The 24625-nt window shown below is 40.0% G+C and overlaps 1 protein-coding gene across 5 annotated transcripts in view; it reads right to left on the bottom strand.

The window, feature by feature from the left end:
* The window catches only part of ALG14 (ALG14 UDP-N-acetylglucosaminyltransferase subunit), a 99263-nt gene that overhangs the window by 61882 nt on the left and 12756 nt on the right, over positions 1–24625 (bottom strand). The gene's annotated exons all lie outside the window — the stretch shown is intronic.

The raw sequence follows: 24625 nt of genomic DNA, 5'->3' as shown, positions 1-24625 counted from the left end.
GGCAGGAGATGTTTGCTGGGGCTCTCTCTCCCGCATGCTATAAGAGATCCTCTTCTTCCTCATGAAGAGGAAGAGACATGAAGCCAGGAGGTGCTACAGGTTTTTGTTACCCTAAGGAGACAGCTTGGAGCTGCGGGAGGCAGCACTGTGGGGAGCCCAGTGCAGCTGCCACTGCAGAAGACAGAGCAGAGAGACAACTCTTGCTAGGGATATTCCTGGGCAGCTGGACCAAGTCTCGCTAGAAATAAGACTGAATTTTTCCTGTTTTGTAAGTTGACAAATTCCCTTTATTGTTCAAGCTAATTTTAAGTGTGGGTTTGTTTCACCTGAAGTTGAAGCACCCTTCCTCTGTCCTTAAAATGTTATGAAAACTGCATTCCTTTTCTTATAATAAAATATATATATTAAAATAATGTATGAAACGATTGTTTATGACATTGAATTTCAGAGTTGTACTCTTTATTATAAGCATGGATTCATTCACTAGTTCATTCATTCAACTTTCAACAAGCACCTGCCAGGTGACAGGAACTGGGCCAGGGACACAAAGGTGAATAAGACATTCACAAGGAACTCACTACGGTCTATCAGGACAGCACAGGAAAACTCATAATTGCAATAAAAGAAATAAATACAATATAAAACAATTATCAAATATAATGTTAGCACCAAGTAAAAAGTGATTAAACTGGGCCGGGCGCAGTGGCTCATGCCTGTAACCCCAGAACTTTGGGAGGCTGAGGTGGGCGGATCACCTGAAGGTCAGGAGTTTGAAACCAGCTTGGCCAACATGGTGAAACCCCATCTCTACTAAAAATACAAAAAATTGGCTGGGCGTGGTGGTTCATGACTGTAACGCCTGTAATCCCACACTTTGGGAGGCCGAGATGGGTGGATCACCTGAGGTAAGGAGTTTGAGACCATCCTGGCCAACATGGCAAAACCTCGTTTCTACTAAAAATACAAAAATTAGCTAGGCATGGTGGCACGCACCTGTAGTCCCACCTACTTAGGAGGTTGAGGCGGAGAATCGCTTGAACCTGGGAGGTGGAGGTTGCGGTGAGCCAAGATCGTGCCACTGCACTCCAGCCTGGTGACAGAGCGAGACTGTCTCAAAAAAAACAAAACAAAACACACACACACACAAATTAGCCAGGCGTGGTGGTGGGCACTTGTAATCCCAGCTACTCGGGGGGCTAAGGCAAGAGAATTGCTTGAACCCAGGAGGTGGAGGTTGCAGTGAGCCAAGATCGCCCCATTGCACTCTAGCTAGGCAACAAGAGCGAAACTTCATCTCGAAAAAAAAGTGATAAAGTTTTTTGTTTGTTTTGTTTTTTTTGAGACAGGATCTCGCTCTCTTGCCAAGACTGGAGAGCAGTGGCATGACCATGACTCACTGCATCCTTGACTTCCTGGGCTCAAGCGATTCTCCCACCTTGGCCTTTTGGGTAGCCAGGACTACAGGCATGCCCCATCATATCTTGCTAATTTTTAAAAAACTTTTTCTAGAGACAGGGTCTTCCTATGTTGCCCAGGCTGGTCTGAAATTCCTGGGTTCAAATGATCTTCCCACCATGGCCTCTCAAATTGCTGGGATTATAGGCGTGAACCACCATGCTCAGCCAATACGCTATTCTTTGATAAGGTAAATCGGGCTTTATGAAGAGATACCTGATCTAACTTGTGCAGGATATGAAACTTTCTAAGTACAGTAGTGGGGGTATGGTCAGTGAAGGGTCTTCCAGCCAGAGGAAGCAGCGTGTTCGGAGCTGAGGCATGAAATAGCATGGACTATTCGGGGAACTGTATTTTGGTACGTAAGATACAACATAAAGAACAACAGAAAATGGGTTGGAGAGAATAATGGGACCTGAGATGCATTCAAGAAATACTGGTCTAGCAATTATGAAGAGAATGGACAGAAACGGAGAGGGTATGACCGGAGAAGGGCAATAATTGGGGAGATCACTGAAATACATCAGGAGAATGGTGCTGAAGGCCTGACAGCCAGCGGCAGCACTAAGGTGGAGGAATGGAGAGGACAAGCAGTGAGAAGGGGGATTTAGGAGGCTGGAGAGTTTGGGATAACTCTCAGGTTTTTAGCTGGGGTGAATGGTACTGTCATGACCTAGGGAGACAATAGCAAGAGGGGAAACAGGCTGAGAGCACATCATGATTCACTGTGGTCTTGTTTGGAGCATAATTTTGAGTCGGTAAAATACTCTTTAAGTACAAAATATATCAATATTAGAAAACATACACAGGTATTTTAGGTTGAAATGGGACAGACCGGAGTTTGTACTATAACCGAAGCAATGGGCAGACCTAGCAGACAAGCGGATGGAGGAAGACAACTGGGAATCTAGAAAGACAGTATTCAGGAATCTGGATGCTGGACTGACTGATGCTGACAGGCCCTGGAGAAGCATGGCCTGCAGCAGAAGCCTCACTTGACTTTGACAAGTCAGACTTGAGAGCCAGGTGTGAGATCTCTGTCAGGTGCAGTGACTCACGCCTGTAATCTCAGCACTTTGGGAGGCCGAGGCAGGCGGATCACTTGAGCTCAGGAGTTCAAGACCAGGCGGGGCAACATGGCAAAACCCTGCCTCTACAAAAAATACAAAATTAGCCAGGTGTGGTGGCTTGCGCCTGTGGTCCCAACTACTGGGAAGGCTGAGGTGGGTGGATCGCTTAAGCCTGGGAGGCAGAGGTTGTAGTGAGCCGAGTTTGCACCACTGCACTCCAGCCTGGGTGACAGAGAGACCCCGTCTCAAAATAAATAAATAAATAAGATTCCTAATCTCAGCCAGGCTTCCTTATTTCACAGTGGAAGACTAAGGCCCAGAGGGGTTGATTCGCGCAAGGTGACAGAGAGCTGGTTATTAGCAGAACCCACAGCTCCCTCACTCGTATGCTGCTTCATGACACTTCATAAGCACCATAAAGTGAGCATCTACCAAGTACTTGAAGGACAAGGGAGCGTCCCTCGGCACCCACTCTTTCCCTTTTACTTGCTTGCCCTGCTCACCTGCTTGGTCAATCCTGACTAAAACCTTAAGTACATCTCTAGTCACAGCCTGGCCACACGCAGAGCTTAGAATTATGCTGTCTGTGGTGTGACTGCAACTACCAGAGTCATCTCCTTGGGCCTAAAGGTTGCAACGGATCTAACAGCCTCCATTTGTGCAAAACGAAGGACACAGGGAATTCCAAAACAGGCCACATCCTGATTTTATAACAGCACAAAAGAAATTGTATGTTTGCACTCAATAGTATAGATGTTTTTAAAAAATTGGGCTATTTATGTTTTTAAACCCAAACATTGGTGATTAGAATGCCATAAATTTGCTTTGAAATGGAGAAACAACAGTACTATATTATAAAATGTCACTGTTCTCCATGTTGTAAGAATCCCATACAATACAAATTTAACTGGCATAGGGAAATTGGTTAAATTACCACAAGGCTGAAATAACTGCACTATGTCATTCACAGTTATTTTAATTTCATCCATTCAGAACATGATTTAAAGAAAGTTTAACCTAACTGGCCTTAGGTCTAGAGATAGAGGAAGGAATAATCGAGACTTGGGGAGGCATTTAAGAGATTAAGCTGTTTAAAATACTTTAAAAGCATGTATACATCTACCTGATATACTATTTCAAAAATAAGAATCTATTCACTGAAAATGGCCACATCAGAATCTCTATTTGCAGTAAATTACAAATATTTTCTTATTCAAATATTTCACTCATTTAGACTGGCCTTCTTTCAAATTAGAGATATTCTTTACCTTTACCTATAATTCAGTAAGTTAAGGTCCATATGAATGAGGAAAAGTGCACATACACATTATACACACTCAAAACTGTAACTATGTTAAACCAGGAGGTGTAATATACATTATAGTTTACAAACTAAAACAAAACTCCACAGTTGAAACTATACAGTTTACAAACATTTCTTTCAGAACTGATTGGGAGGCCAGGGCCGAAGGAGACTAGCATAGGCAACACAGCAACACCCCATCTTCACAAAAACAAAAATTAAAAAATTAACTGAGTGTGATGGGCCTTACTTGTAGTCCCAGTTACTTGGGAGAATGAGGCAGAAGGACTGCTTGAGTCCAGGAATTTAAAGCTGCAGTGAGCTATGATTGCGCCACTGCACCCCAGCCTGGGCAGACAGTGAGACCCTGCCTCTTTAAAAAAAGAAAAAGAAAAAGAAAAAAAAGAACGGAAAAAAAGAACTGCTTAGGAACTGTGGAAAGTAACAACAAATACAATCAATGTAGACATCTCAGCAAGCTGTACACAGTCTCAGTCCACTGTGTGAAGTTAGCACCCCACCTTGTGGAAAACAGTAGGTGGTGTTCAGTGGAAGAATGTCATGTTCATTTTAGAAGAGCTGGTTGATAAATCCTGCAGCCACCAAACTGCCGCTGATTCCAATACAAAGCAAAAATGCAAAATCCAAAAAAGAATGCAAACCAAAAGAATCCCTATTTGTTAAACTAGCAGCAAAGTACTTTTGTACTTTCAAATAAAAAGATATGAGCCTCAAAATATTGGTGCCTATGGTATGTGTTTGGATTATTTCTGTAGAAAATAAATATTTATTTAGATATTTATAAAAAATTAAATATTTCATATTAATAGGTTTTTATGCCCACTGGAGCTTGTATCTCTTCTTAGTTTTGTTTCTTAAAAAAATAGCTATTTTCTAATTGTAACTTTAGAAAATATAGAAAAATATTCAAAGATAAAACCAAAAATCAACCAGTATCTCCCTACTCTTTTGAAGAAGCCCCCACCCCACCTAACACTCTAGCTCACAGAGATCCCTCCCACCTCTGCATTCAAAGCACTCATTGTCCTTTATCTTTGATTTATACACACACACACACACACACACGTATATGATTTTAAAGTTCTTCCGGTCTTCTCAGTTTGGTCAAACTCTTTGGGTTATTTATCATTTCCATTACTTTCTTGGCACCATTTCTTCTGGAGTTCTCTGTCACTTTGCTCTGTTCCCAACTGGTTGCTCTCTATGACCACCTGTGAAGTCTTCACACTGTAACTCCCTTCACTGCTGTCCTGAAAATTCCCTTCGCTTCTCTCCTGGACTGAGGCCCAGATCCCTGGAACCGAGTCTCCCTTTTGGATGCCCCTTGTTTTGGTGGGGCACACCCTCTGTAGGAGGGTACATGAGGAATCCATTTGAGACATCGCTCCACTGTACTTCTGAATACCATTTGGACCTCAAATGTGACTCCTTTTCTTGTTCTTTCTGGAAGTTTTTGGTATCTTCTCTTCATCGTTAGTTCTGAAATTGTAGATGACGTATCTTGTGACTACAGTTTCATTGGACTCAGCATAGTCCTTTTATTTTAAAAGTCAGGTTCTTCTATTTTGGAAATTTCCCTGGGTCATAATTTTGTTTCATTTTGAACTTCTCCCATTTTCTTTTCTTTCTGGATAATGGACCTCCAACATCCAGTTTGGTTGTCTAATTTTCCTGCCTTTCTCTATTGTTTTTTATGTGTTCCTTATCCTTTTAATCTTTTTCTTGAGTTCTTCAATGTGATCTTCCAATCTTTCATTGAATTTCTATTGCTGCAATCAAAATTTTGATAGCCAAGGGTTTTTTTTGTGTTCTTAGTTTTTTAAAAAATAGGTCTCATTCTTGTTTTAAGGAAATAATGCCCTCTCATTTCTTCAAACATAATTGTTTTCATTTAAACTCCCCACTGCCGCTGGTTCCTTTCACTGATGGTGAGTTTTCTCTTGTTTTAGAGGCTTTCCTCACATGTCTGATAGTCTGTGGATGTTGATTCAACCACTGATTCTCAAGGGCGATGGGAGAGGAGGCCCCCCATACACACTTTACGAGGTGTGGAGACATTCTGGGTTGCCATAACTGGTGGTGGGGGTTGGGGAAGCACTCTTGGCATCTGGTGGATAAAGGCCAGGGCTACTGCTAACATCCTGTAACACACAGGATATTCCCCTACCATGAAGATTTATCTGTCCCAAAATGTCTATAGTGACGAGGAAGAGAAGCCCTACTTCATATTAAAGAAAAAGGCATTAAAAAGCCGACTGCAGGCTCTGTTCGCCTCTCTATCGCCTCTACTGAGAACTAGTTCAGGTCAGCAGCTAAATGATCAGCAGTGCACTGCCACCTGGTGGCAGGATGAGGGGGTGACATTGCAGAGGAAAGAAAATACAAGTCCTTCAACACTTGGAGGGGCCCCCCGGTCCATTTCTGAAGCTTCAAGGACCTTTGGGGGGAGGGAGAGGAAGGAGGAAGGTAGAGAGGAGGAGCAAGAGAAGTAGAAGGAAAGGAGAAGGAGCGAGGAGGGGAAGAGAGGGGAGAGAAAGAGAGAGTTGAAGAGAGAGGAGAGGAAGGAGAGAGAGAGAAGGAGGGAAGAGGGAGAGGGGAATGAGGGAGGAAGGGAGACAGGGAAGGAGGCAGAGAGAGTGCACAAGTGTGTAGAATTTAGGAAATGGTTTTGAATCTGTGCAAAGTGGTTCTGGGAAGTCCCTTTGAATCCCAGGGAGTTTCCAGGTTCCTCTAGGCAAGGGAGGCTGTTGGGTGGCATGAAACACTAAAGACCTTTGGATATCGGGATGCTCTGCTTTCAGACATCCCAGGGTTGGTGATGGCAATCCCATTCTTATAATTGCTCAGAACAGCTTTGAAGTCACACTTGATTCCTCTGTTTTCTGCCATGAAATTCTGTTAACTCCACTTTCAAAACCATCCAGAATCCAACTATTTTCCCTTACTCCTAGCTCTCCTGATGCAAGCCACATTATCTCTTGCTTGGATTTCTGCAACAACCTCCGAACTGGTTTCCTTGGTTTCGCTTTTGGTGTATTTGTAACACAGCCACACGAGTGACCTGTGTGAAACAGTATGATTGTGTCACTCCTCCAAGCAAAATTTTCCAACAGGTCTCTATTATCCTCAGATTAAGAGAGGAAGTTTTTACAAGGGCTTACAAGGCCCTATATCATCTGGTCTTTGCCCGCTCCTCCCATCTCCTCTTCAGTGTCTCTCCTTCCACTCACTCTCCTCCAGGTACCAGGATTGCCTGCTGTTGCACCAACATCTAGGAATGTTCCTCCCTATGGCTCTTCCAGAGACTTTTCCCTCTGCTTGAAACACTCTTCTCTCAGGAGTCCCCATCCTCTTCAAGGCCCTAAGATCAATCACAACTTTTCCACCCCATCAAAATTCCCAGTTCCCCATCCCTGTGCAATCTGCCCCCATAGCACTGATCACCTTTGAAAAGGCTTTATGATTTTCTTCTTCACTATGTCTGGTATTACTGTCTTCTCATCCAGGTCAAGTGGAGTGAGCTCCACCAGGGCAGACTTTTTTGTGTGTTTTTTGTTCACTTGTATATCCCAACTATCTATAATACTGCCTGGCAAATGGAAAGTAAATATTTATTGTTGAATAAACAAAGTTTTTTTTTTTAAAAAAAGCATTAGGATTCTGACACTGCATTATAAATTTTGGAAAACTGAAAATCTTTAAGTTTTAAACATCAGGAACATGCTTCTGTATTTATTTTTGCCATATTTAATGTCTCAGTAAGATTTCACTATTGGGCCCATATTGATCATTTCCTTTTATTAAAGCACCTTTCCCAGTGTTTAATATTTTAGGTCTCTTCCTTCATTATTTTTCTAATAGTTAAAGCTAGTATATAAGGAAGTGATTCAGTTTTGCGTATTTGGCTTGAATCTGATACTTTTCTGAACTTGTATTACTTGATAGTCTTTTGTTGATTTTGTTCCTAGATATAATTATTTATAGAATATATTACTTTATTTCTTCTTTTTCAATGTTTATACCTCTTATTTCATCTGAGGTGGAGGGCCAAAACAAAACACAGTATGACTAATGGCAGATACTCTTCTTTTGGTTCGGATTTTAGAGAGAAAGAATGTAACGGACATTGGCTTTTGGCTCCAAGTACACTTTTTCATATTAAGGAAACCATTGACAATGTTAGAATAATGGGTTATTTATGCAAAGCAGTGCTTTAGGAAGCTAAATATGGACAGCCAGGGATATGAATGTGATTTAAAGAAGACTAGAGTCCAAGTCAGCAGCATGTGTAGAGTTTGCATATGCATTGCAAATGTACTGCAATGTATACATTGTATTAGTATACTAATTATATAGTATTAGCATACTGTATTAGTATATTAATAGAATTAGTATAATAGAATTAGTATACTATTAGTATTATATTATTACACTAATTAGTATTATATTATAATACTACTTCTATTAGTATATACTCAGTATACCCAGTGTTGCTGGCTTGAGTAAATTATTGAAAAATATGAATAGAGGGCACAGTGGCCACAACAAAAATAGTTTGGAATATCTATTACATTGGTTTCTACACCATATATGTACACTCCTAACTCTAGGTGTACTTCAAAATAGAATTCAATCAACAATCTAGCACAGGAGTCTCCAACCACCAGGCTGTGAACCAGTACCAGTTCGTGGCCTGTTAGGAAGCGGGCTGCAGGCAGCAGGTGAGTGGCAGGTGAGCCAGCATTACCACCTGAGCTCTGCCTCCTATCAGATCAGCAGCAGCATCAGATTCTCATACAAACGCGAACCCTATTGTGAAGTGCGCATGCGAGAGATCTAGGCTGTGCACTCCTTATGAGAATCTAACTAACGCCTGATGATCTGAGGTGAAGTAGTTTCATCCCGAAATCTTCCTTCACCATCTGTAGAAAAACTGTCTTCCACGAACCCGGCCCCTGGTCGCAAAAAGGTTGAGGACCGCTGATGTAGCAGAATGCTACAGTGGGCAAGGGTTGACAAGCCCTTTAATGTCAGCAAGTTATTTAATTTGGGCTTAGTGCCCATATTTATTGTAGTAAATTTGGAAAATTATAAAAATACTTGCAGAATGTGTATAAAATGTACTTTTTAAAATAACTTACAGAATAAAATAATACTATGGCATTTAGTGAAAAACTGAAAATGACAGGAAATGGTACATCAATACTACAGTTTACAATCATTTTTAAAGTAAAAAGTAGTCTAGGCGCAGTGACTTACGCCTGTAATCTCAGCACTTTGGGAGGCTGAGGTGGGTGGATAGCTTGAGCCCAGAAGTTTGAGACCAGCCTGGGTGACAGAGCGAGACCCTGTCTCAAAAAATAACACAACACAACGTAACGTAACATAACGTAACGTAACGTAACGTAACGTAACATAACGTAACATAACACAACACAACATACCTGTATGAACCAACATGGAAAGTTATCAAGGTACAGAATGAAATTTTTTTAAAAGTTGCAGACAATATATAGGATGTGATTTACAAACTAGCCATATCCTGCTCCTTCCAAAAAACACCCAGCACTGTCTCTAGGGTTATATGTATGTGTGTATATATAATTCATAATACTTTGTTATATGTACACATGTAACAGAAGGGGAAAAAAGCACTGGCAGGATATAACTCAAACTGGTACAGTGGTTGCTTCTAGAGAGTGGAACTGGGATAGTGACAGGAAACTTTCACTTTTTACTTTGTATATTTCTTTTTTTTTTCTTTTTTTAGATGGAGTCTCGCTCTTGTCACCCAGGTTGGAGTGCAGTGGCGTGATCTCGGCTCACTGCAACCTCTGCCTCCTGGTTCAAGTGATTCTCCTGGCCTCATTCTCGCAAGTAGCTGGGATTACAGGCACCCACCACCAAGCCCAGCTAATTTTTGTATTTTTGGTAGAGACGGGGGTTTCACCATGTTGGCCAGGCTGGTCTCGAACTCTGGACCTCAGGTGATCTGCCTGCCTTGACCTCCCAAGGTGCTGGGATTACAGGTGTGAGCCACAGTGCCTGGCCTACTTTGCATATTTCTGTATTGTCCAAAATTTTAAAATTAAGAAAACAACAGGCCAGGCATGGTGATTCACGCCTATAATCCCAGAGCTTTGGGAAGCTCAGGTAGGAGAACTGCTTGAGACCAGGAGTTCAAGACCAGTCTGGGCAACATATCAAGACCCCATCTCTACAAAAAATAGAAAAGTTAGCCAGGTGTGGTGGTGCATTACCATAGTCCTAGCTACTTCGGAGGCTGAGGCAGGAGAATCACTTGAGCCCAGGAGTTTGAGGTTGCAGTATGATCGTACCACTATATTCCTGCCTGGGCAACAGAGCAAGACCCTGATGCTTTAAGAGAAAACATAAACAATAAATAAAATTTGGAATGTAGAAAAGAGCAAAGCAACAGAAAAATAACCACTCACAGTCCTCCCACAGTTAATTATGGGGCATATTCAATAAAGATTTGCTGAAATTTCCACTAAACACAGTGTCTTGTACAGAATCAGCACTCATTTTGTATTTTTTGATTGAATTAGCAAATAAATAACGTTTATTGGGGAAACATAGCCTAATTACAGAGTAGTAGGAGATCTAATTAAGTGACCTGAAAGTGAAGCAAGTTGGCTCTGATTTTTAACCCTTCAAATCAGTTTTCGGCAACTTCTATTGTTGTTTTATATATGAAAAACTCTATATGTTTTAAAACACAGGTTAAAAAATATTTTATTCATATGTCACTGAGCTTTTTTCTTCAGTAATGTGAAAAGGGGCCAACTCATGCTGTAACAGAAGTTACAAGGAATAATAGTTGGTTGTCAAAGGGAGGCAGTTAAGAAACAAGGCTCAGATTCAGAAACAAATGAAAGAATGAACCAAAATCCATACTGCAATGCCCTGAGTCTCATTTCCTTCCACGCCTTGGAGGGGTGGATGTCCCTGCTGAAACATGGCCTAACAAGGAGACTATTGCTCTCCAGGAAGAACGCTCTGGTTTGAGTTTTCATTTACCTTCATAGGGCTCTGGTTATTGGCTCTATTTGGAAAGGTTACTCTCCAATTTTTGCTGGAAAATATTACTTTACTACTCTTTACTTTAGAACTAATCCCAGTGGAAATTACTTTTTCTTTAGTAGGCTTTTCAAGGTTTTTTTTTTTTTCATATAAGTAATTTCACAGTCAAATATCCTTTTTTTTTTTTCTTAGTTCTCCACTCTTTGCCTTTCTAATTTCAGTTGTTAGTCAAGGGAAGCCTGTTTCTCCTTAAAAAGCTACTTAAACTACTCAGAGAAAGACAGGCTGAAGAGTAGAGTTAAGAAATTATTAAACCAGGATTATTATTTATCGTTACACTTGTGTAACCATAAATAACGTGAATTATGCACCTAAAATATTATATACCATTAAAAAATACACTGATTCAGAAGAATCAGAAGAAATTTTAATGAAGAATTTGTGCAAGAAATGTAGGCCACCTCTAACATTCAATTAATAAAATTATATTAATTTAAAATTTAGCTTAAAATCTGCTGTATATGATTATCTAGCATAAATAGGTAAATACCAACATTAATTTTTTTCTTGCATGAAGGCTGTGAAAGGTTATAATTACAAAAAGATAAATAAATGAACATTTAAAAAATATGGGGCAACCACAGTGGCTCACACCTGTAATCCCAGCATGTTGAGAGGTGAAAATGGGCAGATTGCTTGAGTTCAGGAGTTCGCAACCAGTCTGGGCAACACGGCAAAACCCTTTCTCTACCAAAAATACAAGAAATTAGCCTGGTGTGGGTGGTGTGCACCTGTAGTCCCAGCTACTCAGGAGGTTGAGGTGGGAGGATTGCTTGAGTTTAGTAGGCAGAGGTTGCAGTGAGTCGAGATCACGCCACTGCACTCCAATCTGGGTGACAGTGAGATCCCGCCTCAAAAAAAAATTATTAAAAAATAAAAAATAAGGGCCAGACACTATGGCTCATGCCTGTAATCCCAGCACTTTGGGGAGGCTGAAGTGGGCAGATCACTTGAGCTCAAGAGTTCGAGACCAGCCTGGGCAACATAATGAGACGCTGTCACTACAAAATACCAAAATTAGCCCAGTGTGGTGGTGCACATCTATAGTGCCAGCTACTGCGGGGGTTGAGGCAGGAGGATCACTTGAACCCAGGAGGTGGAGGCTGCAGTGAGCCATGATTGAGCCACTGCACTCCAGTCTGGGTGACAAAGAGAGATCCTGTTCCAAAACATAAAATAAAATAAAAATAGTTTTTTTTCTATAAACTAGCAAAAACATTTAGAAATTTATTGGGTAATTCCATATCAGAAAAAGTTATTAACCAAATGACAGAAATTTCCTGTTACTTATATAAGTGATTAATATTTCTAATTTGTATCTTCTGATTTCTGGGAAGCTCTTTGTGTTTTTGGAAGAGCAAGCCTGTGTTGAAAATGTGGATTTTGGCTTCTCACCAGAACCAAGTGTAAATCGATGCCCTTTTATTCCTGAAGCGTTCCAAGCAATATGGATGAGACCTTCTGCCAAAGCACAAAGCGCAATTACTATTAATGCTTTAAAATGATCCAGATTTTCTGGTTCACTTAAGAAGGCTGAAAACAATTAAATTATAGAGAGATAGTTCAAGGCCTGTAACCACAGGAGTGTTTTCTATAGCCAGGAAATTGCAACTGCCACAATTATAATACATGATTTTAAAAGTGAGGAAAATTGGGGGTGGGGGGTGCTATTTACACAAATGGTGCAGAATAGTCATCCACACCAAGGGGACCTCAAAACTCTGACTTTCATTAGAAAATGAATTCGACTTTGGTTCTGAAATAGAATAGCAATATAAACTAGCTTTATAACCCTCCTTCTATAACAGTTTTAAACGTTGTCAGAAATATAACAAAAATACGATTTTATCTGAACCAGAAAGAAGGAAACGGAAGTCCCTAATTGCCACAAACAAGAAGAAAATGAAAAGCGAGTAGACAGCCTGTGACGTGAAGGTTTGACGAGGATGACATGATTATTCCAGACACCTAAGGGCTGGGATTTCAGGGCCTCTAAAGGATGGGGAGGAGAAAAGCCTACAAAGGAATAAATTGATAGCTGATATTTCCAAGACAATAACAGTTCCCCTGTACCTGAAATTTATTAATAGAAGGCCCTAAAGACCAGTTCTTAATCTTCTTATATTTTCTATCAATCAATCCCTGGGTAATTTTTTTTTTTTTTTTTGAGACGGGGTCTCGCTCTGTCACCCAGGCTGAAGTGCAGTGGAGTGATCTCCACTTCCTGCAACCTCTGCCTCCCAGGTTCAAGCAATTCTCCTGCCTCAGCCTCCTGAGTTGTTGGGATTACAAACATGAGCCACTGTGCCCTGCCTACTCCCTGGGTAATCTTACCTAGTTGCTTGTTTTACATACCATCACCTATACACAGAAGACTCCAAAATCTATATTACGGACCAGACTTGCCTTCTGAACCTCAGACTCATAGATCCCATTGTATTATCTACATCTTCTCTTGTATGTTTACAGATAACCCACAATTACCCCTCCTGATGACCCCTCTAACCTTCCCTGTGTAAGTGGCAACTCCATTCTTCCAGTGGCTCAGGCCAAAAACCCAGGTGCCATCTTCCACTCCTCCTCATTCTCTCACACCCTACATCTTATGTGCCAGGAAATCCTATCAGCTCTGACTTCAAAATATATTGAGACTCTGACTTCTTCCACATCCCCTGTTGCCATTCCTGGTCTAAGTCATACTGATCTCTCATTTGGAGTACTGCAGTAGCCTCTAAACCCCTCTCCCTGCTTTTGCCCTTCTCCCCTTCAGTTTACTCAGCACCCAAAGTGATCCTGTCAGATCATGTCCCTCCTCTACCTAAAGCCTCCCAATGGCTCCCCACTTCACTCACTGGGAAAAACCATCCAAGCCAAAAAATGAACAACAAGGTCTTAAAAGACCCAAGCCTAACATCCTTGCCTTTACCTCTATGACCCCACATCCTACTCCCGTGCTTCCTTTGCTTTGGCTACACGGACCCTCTCACTATTTTACAAACATGCCGGGCATGGCCGCACCTCAGGGCCTTCTTTGCAGTTACTGCTTCCTCTCCTAGAATTTTCTTTCCCCAGATGGCTTAACATCTCACCTCCATCAGGTCGTTGTCTAAACACCACTTTTCCTGGTCACTACCTAAAATTACAAACCCCCTTTAACCCTCTGAATCTTCCTATTCCCTTGCCTTGCTTTATTCCTCTTCTTAACAAGTTTTCACTAACACATTATAAATTTTACCTAATTATCTGGTTTATTATCCTGCCACTAGAATGTAGGTTCCATAAGGGCAGAGATTTTTCTGTTTTATTCACTACTGTATTCCTAACGCTTAGTAGGTATTCAACAAATATTTATTAAATAAGTTTGTGAATGCTAAACTTGGTCATGAAGGAAAACTAGAATTCTAATCAAAGGAAGGACAAAACCAAGACATACTTTCAGGTAAACAAACAAAAACACGAAAACTCATCACTTACAGGACTTCCTTGAAGGAACTAATGAAATACATAGTTCTGAAAGAAAGAAGTCGAATCCATAAAAACAAGTAGGATACAAGAAGCAAGGGTAAGAAAGAAAATGCTCTATAAATACACATCTAAATAAGCACAATTGTATAAAGCAATAATAATGATAACTAATTTAGGTGGTATAAAAACAAATTAGAATCAAAATACTACACAATAATATGTAAGAGGAGAAGGAGTGCTCACAGTGAAAACATTCTAAAAGCCTTGTTTAAGATGACAGCAAGAGGTCGGGCGCGGTGGCTCATGTCTGTAATCCCAGCACTTTGGGAGTCCGAGGCGGGCGGATCACAAGGTCAGGAGTTCGAGACCATCCTGGCTAACATGGTGAAACCCCGTCTCTACTAAAAATACAAAAAATTAGCCAGGCGCGGCGGCGTGCGCCTGTAGTCCCAGCTACTTGGGAGGCTGAGGCAGGAGAATGGTATGAACCCGGGAGGCGGAGCTTGCAGTGAGTGGAGACTGTGCTACTGCACTCCAGCCTGGGTGACAGAGTGAGACTTTGTCTCAAAAAAAAAAAAAAAAAAAGATGACAGCAAGAATGAGAAAAAAATAAAAATAAAAGCTTTGTTTTTCAGGAGGAGGATGGAGATATTATATTTTTTTCCTTTAGTCACCCACGTTAACAATTTAAGAATAATGTGTAAGGAGCCAGGCGCAGTGGTTCACACCTGTAATCCCAGCACTTTGGGAGGCCGAAGCAGGTGGATCATTTGAGGTCAGGAGTTCGAGACCAGCCTGGGCAACATGATGAGACCCTGTCTCTACTAAATATACAAAAATGACTCAGGTGTGGTGGCACATGCCTGTAATCTCAGCTACTCAGAGGCTGAAGCAGGAGAATCAGTTGAACCTGGGAGACATAGGTTGTACAGAGCCAAGATCGCACCACTGCACTCCTGCTTGGGCACCAGAGCAAGACTGCATCTCAAAAAAAAAAAAAAAAAAAAAAAAAAAAGAATAATGTCTAAGAGAATAGATTAATTTCCATTTCCAAATGAAAGGACAAGGGGGGAATAAAGACATCTTCATTAATACAAACAGAAGGCAGCCCAAGGAGGAAAAACAAAAAGATTCAAAGAAAAAGGTCTAAGTAAAAAGGACAAAATAGGAGAAAGAAATCTAATGCATTATGTATATGTACCAAACATGCTAGTTAGAAGACAATTCTCAGTTTTGAATTTTTAAAATTCTACTATATGTCATTTATAAAAGACACATAAAAAAATGCAATAACACACAAAAAAGTGAAAATAAAGAGGTAGGAAAATATATACCACGCAAACACTAACCAAAAGGAAGCTGGTATTTCTACGTTAATGTTAGATAAAATCGATTTTTTTTTTTAAAAGCATTATTAGGGATAAAATGGGTCACTTCATAATGATTAAAAATAATTCACTACGTAGACTCAAATTTGAACTAGAATGCAAAAATATGTACAGAAAGCTGACAAATACAAAGAAAAAAGACCAATTCACAATCACAATTTTTACATACCTGTCTCTTTCTGTTTTTTGGGATTTTTGTTTTTGTTTGTTTGTTTTTAGAGATGGAGTCTCACTCTGTCACCCAGGCTTGAGTGCAGTGGCATGATCATAGCTCACTGTAACCTAGAACTCCTGGGTTCAAGCAATCCTCCTGCCTTGGCCTCCCACAGTGTTGGGATTACAGGTATGAGCCACGGCACCCAGCCCATGCCTCTCTCCTACTGAATAGATCAAGAAGTCAGAAAAATTTATAAACATATAGAAGATGACTTGAACAATGCAGTGAACATTATGGACATATACAGAACTCTGCAACAAACAATAGGGAATATAATTTCTTTTTAAGCACACAAAATGTACTCAAACTCAAACATACTAGGCTACAAAGTAAGTCTTAACAAATACCAAGGAACTTCTTTTACAAGAACACATTCTCTGCCCACAATGTCAGATTAGAGTTTCAAAAAAAGTCCAGCTACATGTTACTTACAGACAACACATCCAAAAAATAAAAGCACATAGGCTGGACGCGGTGGCTCACGCCTGTAATCCCAGCACTCTGGGAGGCCGAGGCAGGCGGATCACGAGGTCAGGAGATTGAGACCATCCTGGCTAACACAGTGAAACCCCATTTCTATTAAAAACACAAAAAAAATTAGCCAGGCTGGTAGCGGGCGCCTGTAGTCCCAGTTACTCCGGAGGCTGAGGCAGGAGAATGGCGCGAACCCCGGAGGTGGAACTTGCAGTGAGCAGAGATAGTGCCACTGCACTCCATCCAGCCTGGATGACAGAGCAAGACTCGGTCTCAAATAAATAAATAAATAAATAAATAAATAAATAAAAGCACATAAAGGTACCAAGTATAAGAACAGAAAGTTAAGTTAGACACACTGACATCAGAAAAAATATATACTTTAAGAAAAAGCATTTTAAGGATAAAATAAGTCATTAAATACTGTAATAACAAAAAGTTCAATTGACCAGTAGCTTGTAACAATTTTAAACTTAAATGCACGTAATAAAATAGTCTCAAGATACACAAAACAAAATTGACACAACTACAAGAAGAAATTAAACCTACCATCACAGAGGGAAATTTCATCATATCTCTTTTAGTAACAGCTAAGTTAAACATATAAAAGTACTGTCAAGATCACAGTAGATTTGAACAATACAATTAAAAAGCTTCATTTAATTGTTATATGTAACAGACCATTAGAGAATACACATTTTTCTCACTGACACATGTAACAACTGACCACGTGCAAGCGCATTAAGTTTCAAGGCCATGAAAAAAACGTCAATAATTAAAAAAAACTGGGTCCTTTACAGGTCAATTTTCTGACTACACTGGAACAAAATAATAAATCAGTTTTAAAAATTATATTTAGAGTTTTTAAAAATTTGAAATAATTAAAGGGTCAAAGAAAAATTCATAATGAGAATGTTGTGGTACCAAAAATTAACAATAATAAAAGTGTTACATATCAAAATTTTTGAGACGTTGTAAAATGTTACCTAATGACCAATTTATAGTCATACTTGTATTTGAATAAGCGCTGAAAATTAATGAGATAAAGATACAACCTAAAACACTGGAAAGAGAACAACAGTATAAACATAAAATCAGAAGCAATAAAGTTATACAAACAGAAGGAGAAATTAAATAGAAAACAAGACGCAACAGAGAAATCAAAAAGCTAAACATAGAAAAGAATATTAAAATTCCAGCCTGGGCAATATGGTGAAACCCTATCTCTTCCAAAAATACAAAAGTTAACCAGGCAAGGGGCATGTGCCTGTGGTCCCAGCTACTTGGGAGGCTAAGGTGGGAAGATCACTGAAGCCCCGGAAGTCAAGGCTGCAGTGAGCTGTGATTGCACCATGGGTGACAGAGTGAGACCTTGTCTCAAACAACAAAAAAATGAATATTAAAATTGACAAATGTCTGGCTTTAAGCAAGCAAAATTAGGAATGGAAAAGGGCACAAACTACAGCCACAGCGCAAATTACAAAAATAACAAGAGAATATTATTGATAGGGTTTAGATCTGCATCCCCACCAAATCTCATGTCCAATTGTAATCCTCAGCGTTGAAGGAGGGGCCTGTTGCGAGGTGCCGGGATCATGGGGGCAGAGTTCTCACGAATGGTTGGTCATGATCCTCTTGGTACAGTATAGTGAGTGAGTTGTCACGGGATCTGTTTGTTTAAAAGTGTGTAGCACTTGCCTCCACCCCTTCCTCCTGCTCTGCCCATGTGAAGTGCTGGCTCTCCTTTTGCCTTCTGCCATGATTGTAAGCTTCCTGAGGCCTCCCCAGAAGCAAAAGCTGCTATGCTTCTTGTATAGCCTGCAGAACTGTGAGCCAATTAAATCTCTTTTCTTTTTAAATTACCCTGTCTTGAGTATTTCTTTATAGCAATGCAAGAATGACTAACACAATTATGAAAATATTTATGTCAATACATTTGCAAATTTACATAAAATGGACACATTCCTAGAAAAATGTCTAACAACTCGGATTTAAAAAGAAACACAAAACCTGAAGAGTCCTATAACCATACAGAAAGAACACATCAGGCCCAGGTGGTTTTGTCTTAGACAAGCTCTGTAAAACTTAAAAATAATCAATTCCATGCTTACACAAATTCCTCCTGAGAATAAAAAGTTGTCTATACTCCACAGCTCACCTGATGAGAGTACTGTAACCCTGATACCAATACCAAAGAAAAGCACGAGAAAGGAAAAGTACAGGGCAATCTCACTCATGAACATACATTTAAACATCCAAAACAATATGCTTGCAAACCAAATCTAGCAATGTATTAAAATATAACACACCATAAACAAACCGAGTTTACTCCAGGAATTCAAGAATAGTTCACATCATGTACTTGGCCATGTAAACAAATACAATCGGAACAACCATATTATCTCACATGCAGAAAAGACGTTTGATAAAAATCAACAAGCAAGTATGATTTAAGGTAAAACTCTTGGCACATTTTTAAAATCAGAAAGAATACAAGGATGTCCACTACATTATTCTCTATTTGTTACTGTTCTGGAAGTTCTAACAAAATAAAATGAGAAAAATAAAAGGTGTAAGGATTAGAAAGAATTAGAACTACCACTATTTGTAGATGATGAGACTATCTTCACAGATAACAAAGAGTCATAACAAATCATCAGCTTTAATTAGAATGTAGCAAGCAGTCCTTATGAGATTACTATACAAAAATCAAATACATCTCTACATACCACCAACACAGAAAATGTCACTAAAAGATATATTACTTCCAAAAGTAAAAAAAAATACAAGATACTCAGAAACAAACACACCAAAGATACGCAAGACTCTTAAAAAGACAATTAGAAATGTTACTGAAAGCATTAAGGAGATCTAAACATTGAAGAGAGAGAGAGAGAAAGATGAAGTTTCTGGACAGGAAGACATCATCATATAGATATAAGTTCTCCCCAAACTGATATATTCAATTTAATGCAAATAAAAATACCAACAAGGTTCTTTTGTGAACTTGTCAAAGCTAATTTAAAAACCTACGTAAGAAAGAAAGGAAAATTAAAACACTTCTGAAGGATAAAGCTAAGGGAGTTTGGTACTGGGTGAGGGACAGACAAACCAGTTAATAGAATAGACAGCTAGGCTGAATAACTGTATAACAGAAGCAGAAAAAAAAAAATAGAGACCTAAGATACAGACCTATACATATACAAAAACTTGATATATCAGTGGTGGCACAGCAGAAATGGACTGTTGAATAAATGGTGCTGGGCTGGGCTCGTTTTGCCATATGGAAATTAGATCTCTTTCAAACATTATACAGAAAAAATCAATTCCAGATGAATTAAAGACAAATGTGAAAAGCAAAATGTGCCAGGCACAGTGGCTCATGTTTATAATCCTAGCACTTTGGGAGGCCAAGGTGGGCAGACTGCTTGAGTCCAGGAGTTCGAGACCAGCCTGGCAACATGGAGAAATTCTGTCTCTACAAAAAATACAAAAATTAGCTAGGTGTGGTGGTGCGCTCCCATAGTCCCAGCGACTTGGAAGGCTGAGGTGGGAGGATTGCCTCAGTTGGGAAAATCAAGGCTGCAGTGAGCTGTGATCATGCCACCGCACTCCAGCCTGGGTGACAGAGTGAGACTTTGTCTCGAAAAAAGAAAAGAAAAATATTAGAACTTCTAGAAAATAACACTTGAGTATAACTCTATGACCTTTAAGTCCTAAGGGAAAATATACATTTGGATTCCTAAAGGAAAATATAAACATTAAAATCTAAAACTTCTGGCTGGGTGTGGTGGCTCACGCTTATAATCCCAGCACTTTGGGAGGCTGAGGCGGGCGGACCAGCCTGGCAAACATAGTGAAACCCTGTCTCTACTAAAAATACAAAAATTAGTTGAGCATGGTGGCACATGCCTGTGGTCCCAGCTACTCGGGAGGCTGAGGCTGGAGAATTGCTTGAACCCAGGATGTGGAGGTTGCGGTGAGCCGAGATCAGACCACTGCACTCCAGCCTGGGCAACAGAGCGAGACTCTGTCTCAAAAAAAAAAAATCGTAATACTTCTCTTCATATAAACCGGTGAATGAATAAGCAGGAAGAAAATGAATACAGTTTTTTATATATATAAATAAACAAATATAAATATAAATATATATACACACACACACATACACACGCACACAAGTCTGTTTATGGATATGGAAACATATTGTCTATGTAACCATCCTATAAATATATATATGCACACGCACACACAGTTAGTCCTCCGGATCTACAGGTTCTGCATCCGTGGATTCAATCAACCATGGATAAAAAATATTTGGGAAAAAAATGGATAACTGTATTTGTACTGGACATGTACAGGCTTTTTTCCCCTTGTCATTATTTCCTAAATAATACAGTATAACAACTATTTACACAGTATTTACACTGTATTAGGTATTACAAATAATCTGGAGGCATTTGAGGTATATGGGAGGATGAGCAATGTGCAAATACTACATCATCTTATAAAAGGGACTTGAGCATCTGTGGAGTTTGGCATCCCTGCAAGGTCATGAAAATACATGCACACACGCACACACACAGATGGTCATTTCTCCTTAGATGACCATCTGTGTGTGTGTGTGTATGTAGATATATACATATGACCTATATATAATATGAAAAAGGATTAGTTTACAGAATAGACAAGTAGAAAAAAGAGAAGAAAATCATCCTAAATTGAAGAAAGATCATAAAAGTCCACTGAATTCGAGAAAGAATAAATAAGAAAACAGACATGTAGACACGGTCTGATTAAATTTCAGAATTCTAAGGAAAGAGAATCAAACTAGGATCAAACATCTTTTCTGGAACTCTGACTGCTGGAAGAGAATGGAATAGTATTTACACACTCTGAGAGGAAAAAATTGTGGCATTACAATTAGTATTGTACATCAAGCCAAACGACTATAGGGATATTGTCACAACAAAGGTATTTTCAGGCCGGGCATGTGTGGGGTCACCCCTGCAATCCCAGCACTTTGGGGGGCCGAGGTGGGCAGATCATGAGGTCAGGGGATCGAGACCATCCTGACCAACACGGTGAAACCCCTTCTCTACTAAAAATACAAAACTTAGCTGGGCGTGGTGGCGCATGCCTGTAATCCCAGCTACTTGGGAGGCTGAGGCAGAAGAATCGGTTGAACCAGGGAGTCGGAGGTTGCTGTGAGCCAAGATCGCACCACTGCACTCCAGCCTGGCAACAGAGTGAGACTCTGTCTTATAAAAAAAGAAGATTTTTTTTCAGAGATGATAGCTGGGCGTAGTGGCTCACGCCTGTAATCCCAGCATTCTGGGAGACTGAGGCAGAAGGATCACTTGAGGTCAGGAGTTTGAGACCAGCCTGGCCAACATGGCAAAACCCCATCTCTACTAATAATACCAAAAAAATTAGCCGGGCGTCATGGCACACACCTGTAATACCGACCACTCAGGAGGCTGAGTCAGGAGAATCACCTGAACCCAGGAAGTGGAGGTTGTGGTGAGCTGAGATAGTGCCACTGCACTCCAGCCTGGACAACAGAGTGAGATTCAGTCTAAAAAAAAAAAAAAAGATACCTCCAGAGCTGAAAACATTCTGGAAATATATAACCTTTCTCAACAAAACAAAACAAAACAAAACAAAAAACTGAAGGAAACACTTGAGCCAAATAGAAAACAAAATGAAATCAGAAGAAGACATGGTATACAAGAAACAGTGGTGAGTTAAGACTATATAACTGTTGATGTTATGTTGAGATTTAATTAAAAAGTGATACTTGAGCTAGGAGAAAGCTAATGAAAATCTATTCTAGAGTTTTTAAAATTTTCTTTCCTCTCATTCCTGACATTTCATGATTCTTTTCCCTCATATTTGCCTTATTGCCTGGAGAATTCCTTTAGCCTGACTTTCAGTTCACGAATAAGGTTTTAGTCTATATTTAGCCCGATAATTACTGACTCAGAACTTTTAATTTTGATAAGCATTTTGTTTTAATTTCCAAAGAATCTTTCTTGTTTTAAGATTGCTTCCTTTATAAAACAGATCATTCTTGGCCGGGCGCACTGGTCACGCCTGTAATCCTAGCACTTTGAAAGGCTGAGGCGGGCAGATCACAAGGTCAGGAGTTCGAGACCAGCCTGGCCAACATGGTGAAACCCCGCCTCTACTAAAAATACAAAAATTAACTGGGCAGGGTGGCGAGCGCCTGTGATCCAAGCTACTAGGGGGGCTGAGGCAGGAGAATCATTTGAACCCGGGCAGCAGAAGTTGCAGTGAGCTGAGATCACACCATTGCACTCTAGCCTGAGAGACAGGGCAAGATTCTGTCTCAAAACAAAACAAAACCAAAAAAAAACCCAAACAGATTATTCTTGTTTATTTGGAATATCTCCTAGATTTTCAATGATAATATGAAATTTAAAAAGTTATTTTCTTTTTTTCTTCCTCTTTTTAAGTTTCTTGTGGTCACCCAGGAGCTAAAAAGTTATTTTGTTTCTATATTAACTTTTGGGAGGGGATTTTTGTTTTGAACCTGTTAATTATCTTCACAATATCTAATCATATTTCATTTTCAGTTTATTATAAAGGAAAGTCTAGATTCATGTCATCTGATAGAACTTTCTGCAATGATAAAATTTTCTATTCTATATGATCCAAAATGGTAGCCACTAGCCACATGTGGCTATTGAACATTAGAAATGAGGCTAGTGCAACCCAGGGACCAAATTGTAAATTTTACTTAGTTTTACCTAATTTAAATTGAAATATATGTAGCCACATATGGCTGGTGGCTACTATACTGGACACTGCAGGTCTAGATTGTTAAATATACTTGGCTAATATGGGCTCTTCCAGCAAATGTATTGATCACTATTGATTTCTTCAGCAAGACCCCACCTTTTCCTAGTCTGGTGAGCTCCATGCAAGGTACAAAAGATGGCTGAGCTGAAGTGTAGAAAAAGACCAGTAGGGAACCCCTGCTACCTTGGTAAGGCTTGGCAGGAAGGTGTCTACCTCTGCCTCTTTGTCTTGCTGTCCCTCACCAAGTCCTGTCAACATCCTCCTACACACACACACACGCGCGCGCACAGACACACACACACACACACACACACACACAATGTGGTACCCAGTGGCGGCCAGCAGAAATGTTCATGCTATCTCCGTCAGCAGCTCATTTGCATCTCTGCAGAGCTCTTCCCAGCTTCAGATTCATGAATAGAGGCTCTTTTAGGAATGGAGCAGAATTTTCTCTCTAACAGTGGCTGCACTGCCCCAGTAGGAAAGTGTTAGTAAAAGGAAGTCGATCAGAGATGCTCAGTCCTACATCGCACTTTGAAAATACAAAATAATGGCACTATAAAAATCCAAAATCTGGCTTGGCATGGTGGCTCATGCCTGTAATCACAGCACTTTGGGAGGCTGAGGCGGGCAGATCATGAGGTCAGGAGATCGAGACCATCCTGGCCAACATGGTGAAATCCCGTCTCTACTAAAAAAAAAAAAAAAAAAATTAGCCAGGCACAATGGCAGGTGCCTGTACCCCCAGCTACTCAGGAGGCTGAGGCAGGAGAATTGCCTGAACCCAGAAGGCAGAGGCTGCAGTGAGCCGAGATCATGCCACTGCACTCTACCCTGGGAGACAAAGCAAGATTCTGTTTCAAAAAAAAAAAGACACAAATAAATAATAATAAAAATCCAAAATATTTGGCTTCTTATCAATGTGAAGCAAACCCAACTTACTTGGTTCTAAGTGTTGTGATGCACAGTATATAACAATCTTCCAAATGTTTCACTAAACCATGAAATCATTCAGTAAATAAACAATACATATGGTGACAGACCAAGAGGGAAATATTTAATACATATGCTAAATTAAAAATAGAGCCTCCAAATTAGATGCAACTTCAGAAGCAACTTGCACACTAGCAGTTGGGTCAAACCAAAGATATCTGGCTCCTTTGGGTGAAGAACACAATAACAATTTTGTGATTATTTTGCTCTTTGAACATTTTTAAGTGGTCTATACCACTGGTAAACTAGACTTTTCACATTATATGAAAAATCATCATCATTTTCTCCAAATTCTCTACCATTTCTCAAG

The sequence above is a fragment of the Chlorocebus sabaeus genome, chromosome 20, assembly GCF_047675955.1.
Source record: "Chlorocebus sabaeus isolate Y175 chromosome 20, mChlSab1.0.hap1, whole genome shotgun sequence".
In the NCBI taxonomy this organism is placed as follows: Eukaryota; Metazoa; Chordata; class Mammalia; order Primates; family Cercopithecidae; genus Chlorocebus; species Chlorocebus sabaeus.
Note: the sequence above shows the minus strand (reverse complement) of the source record. Positions and strands in the feature narration are given on the sequence as shown.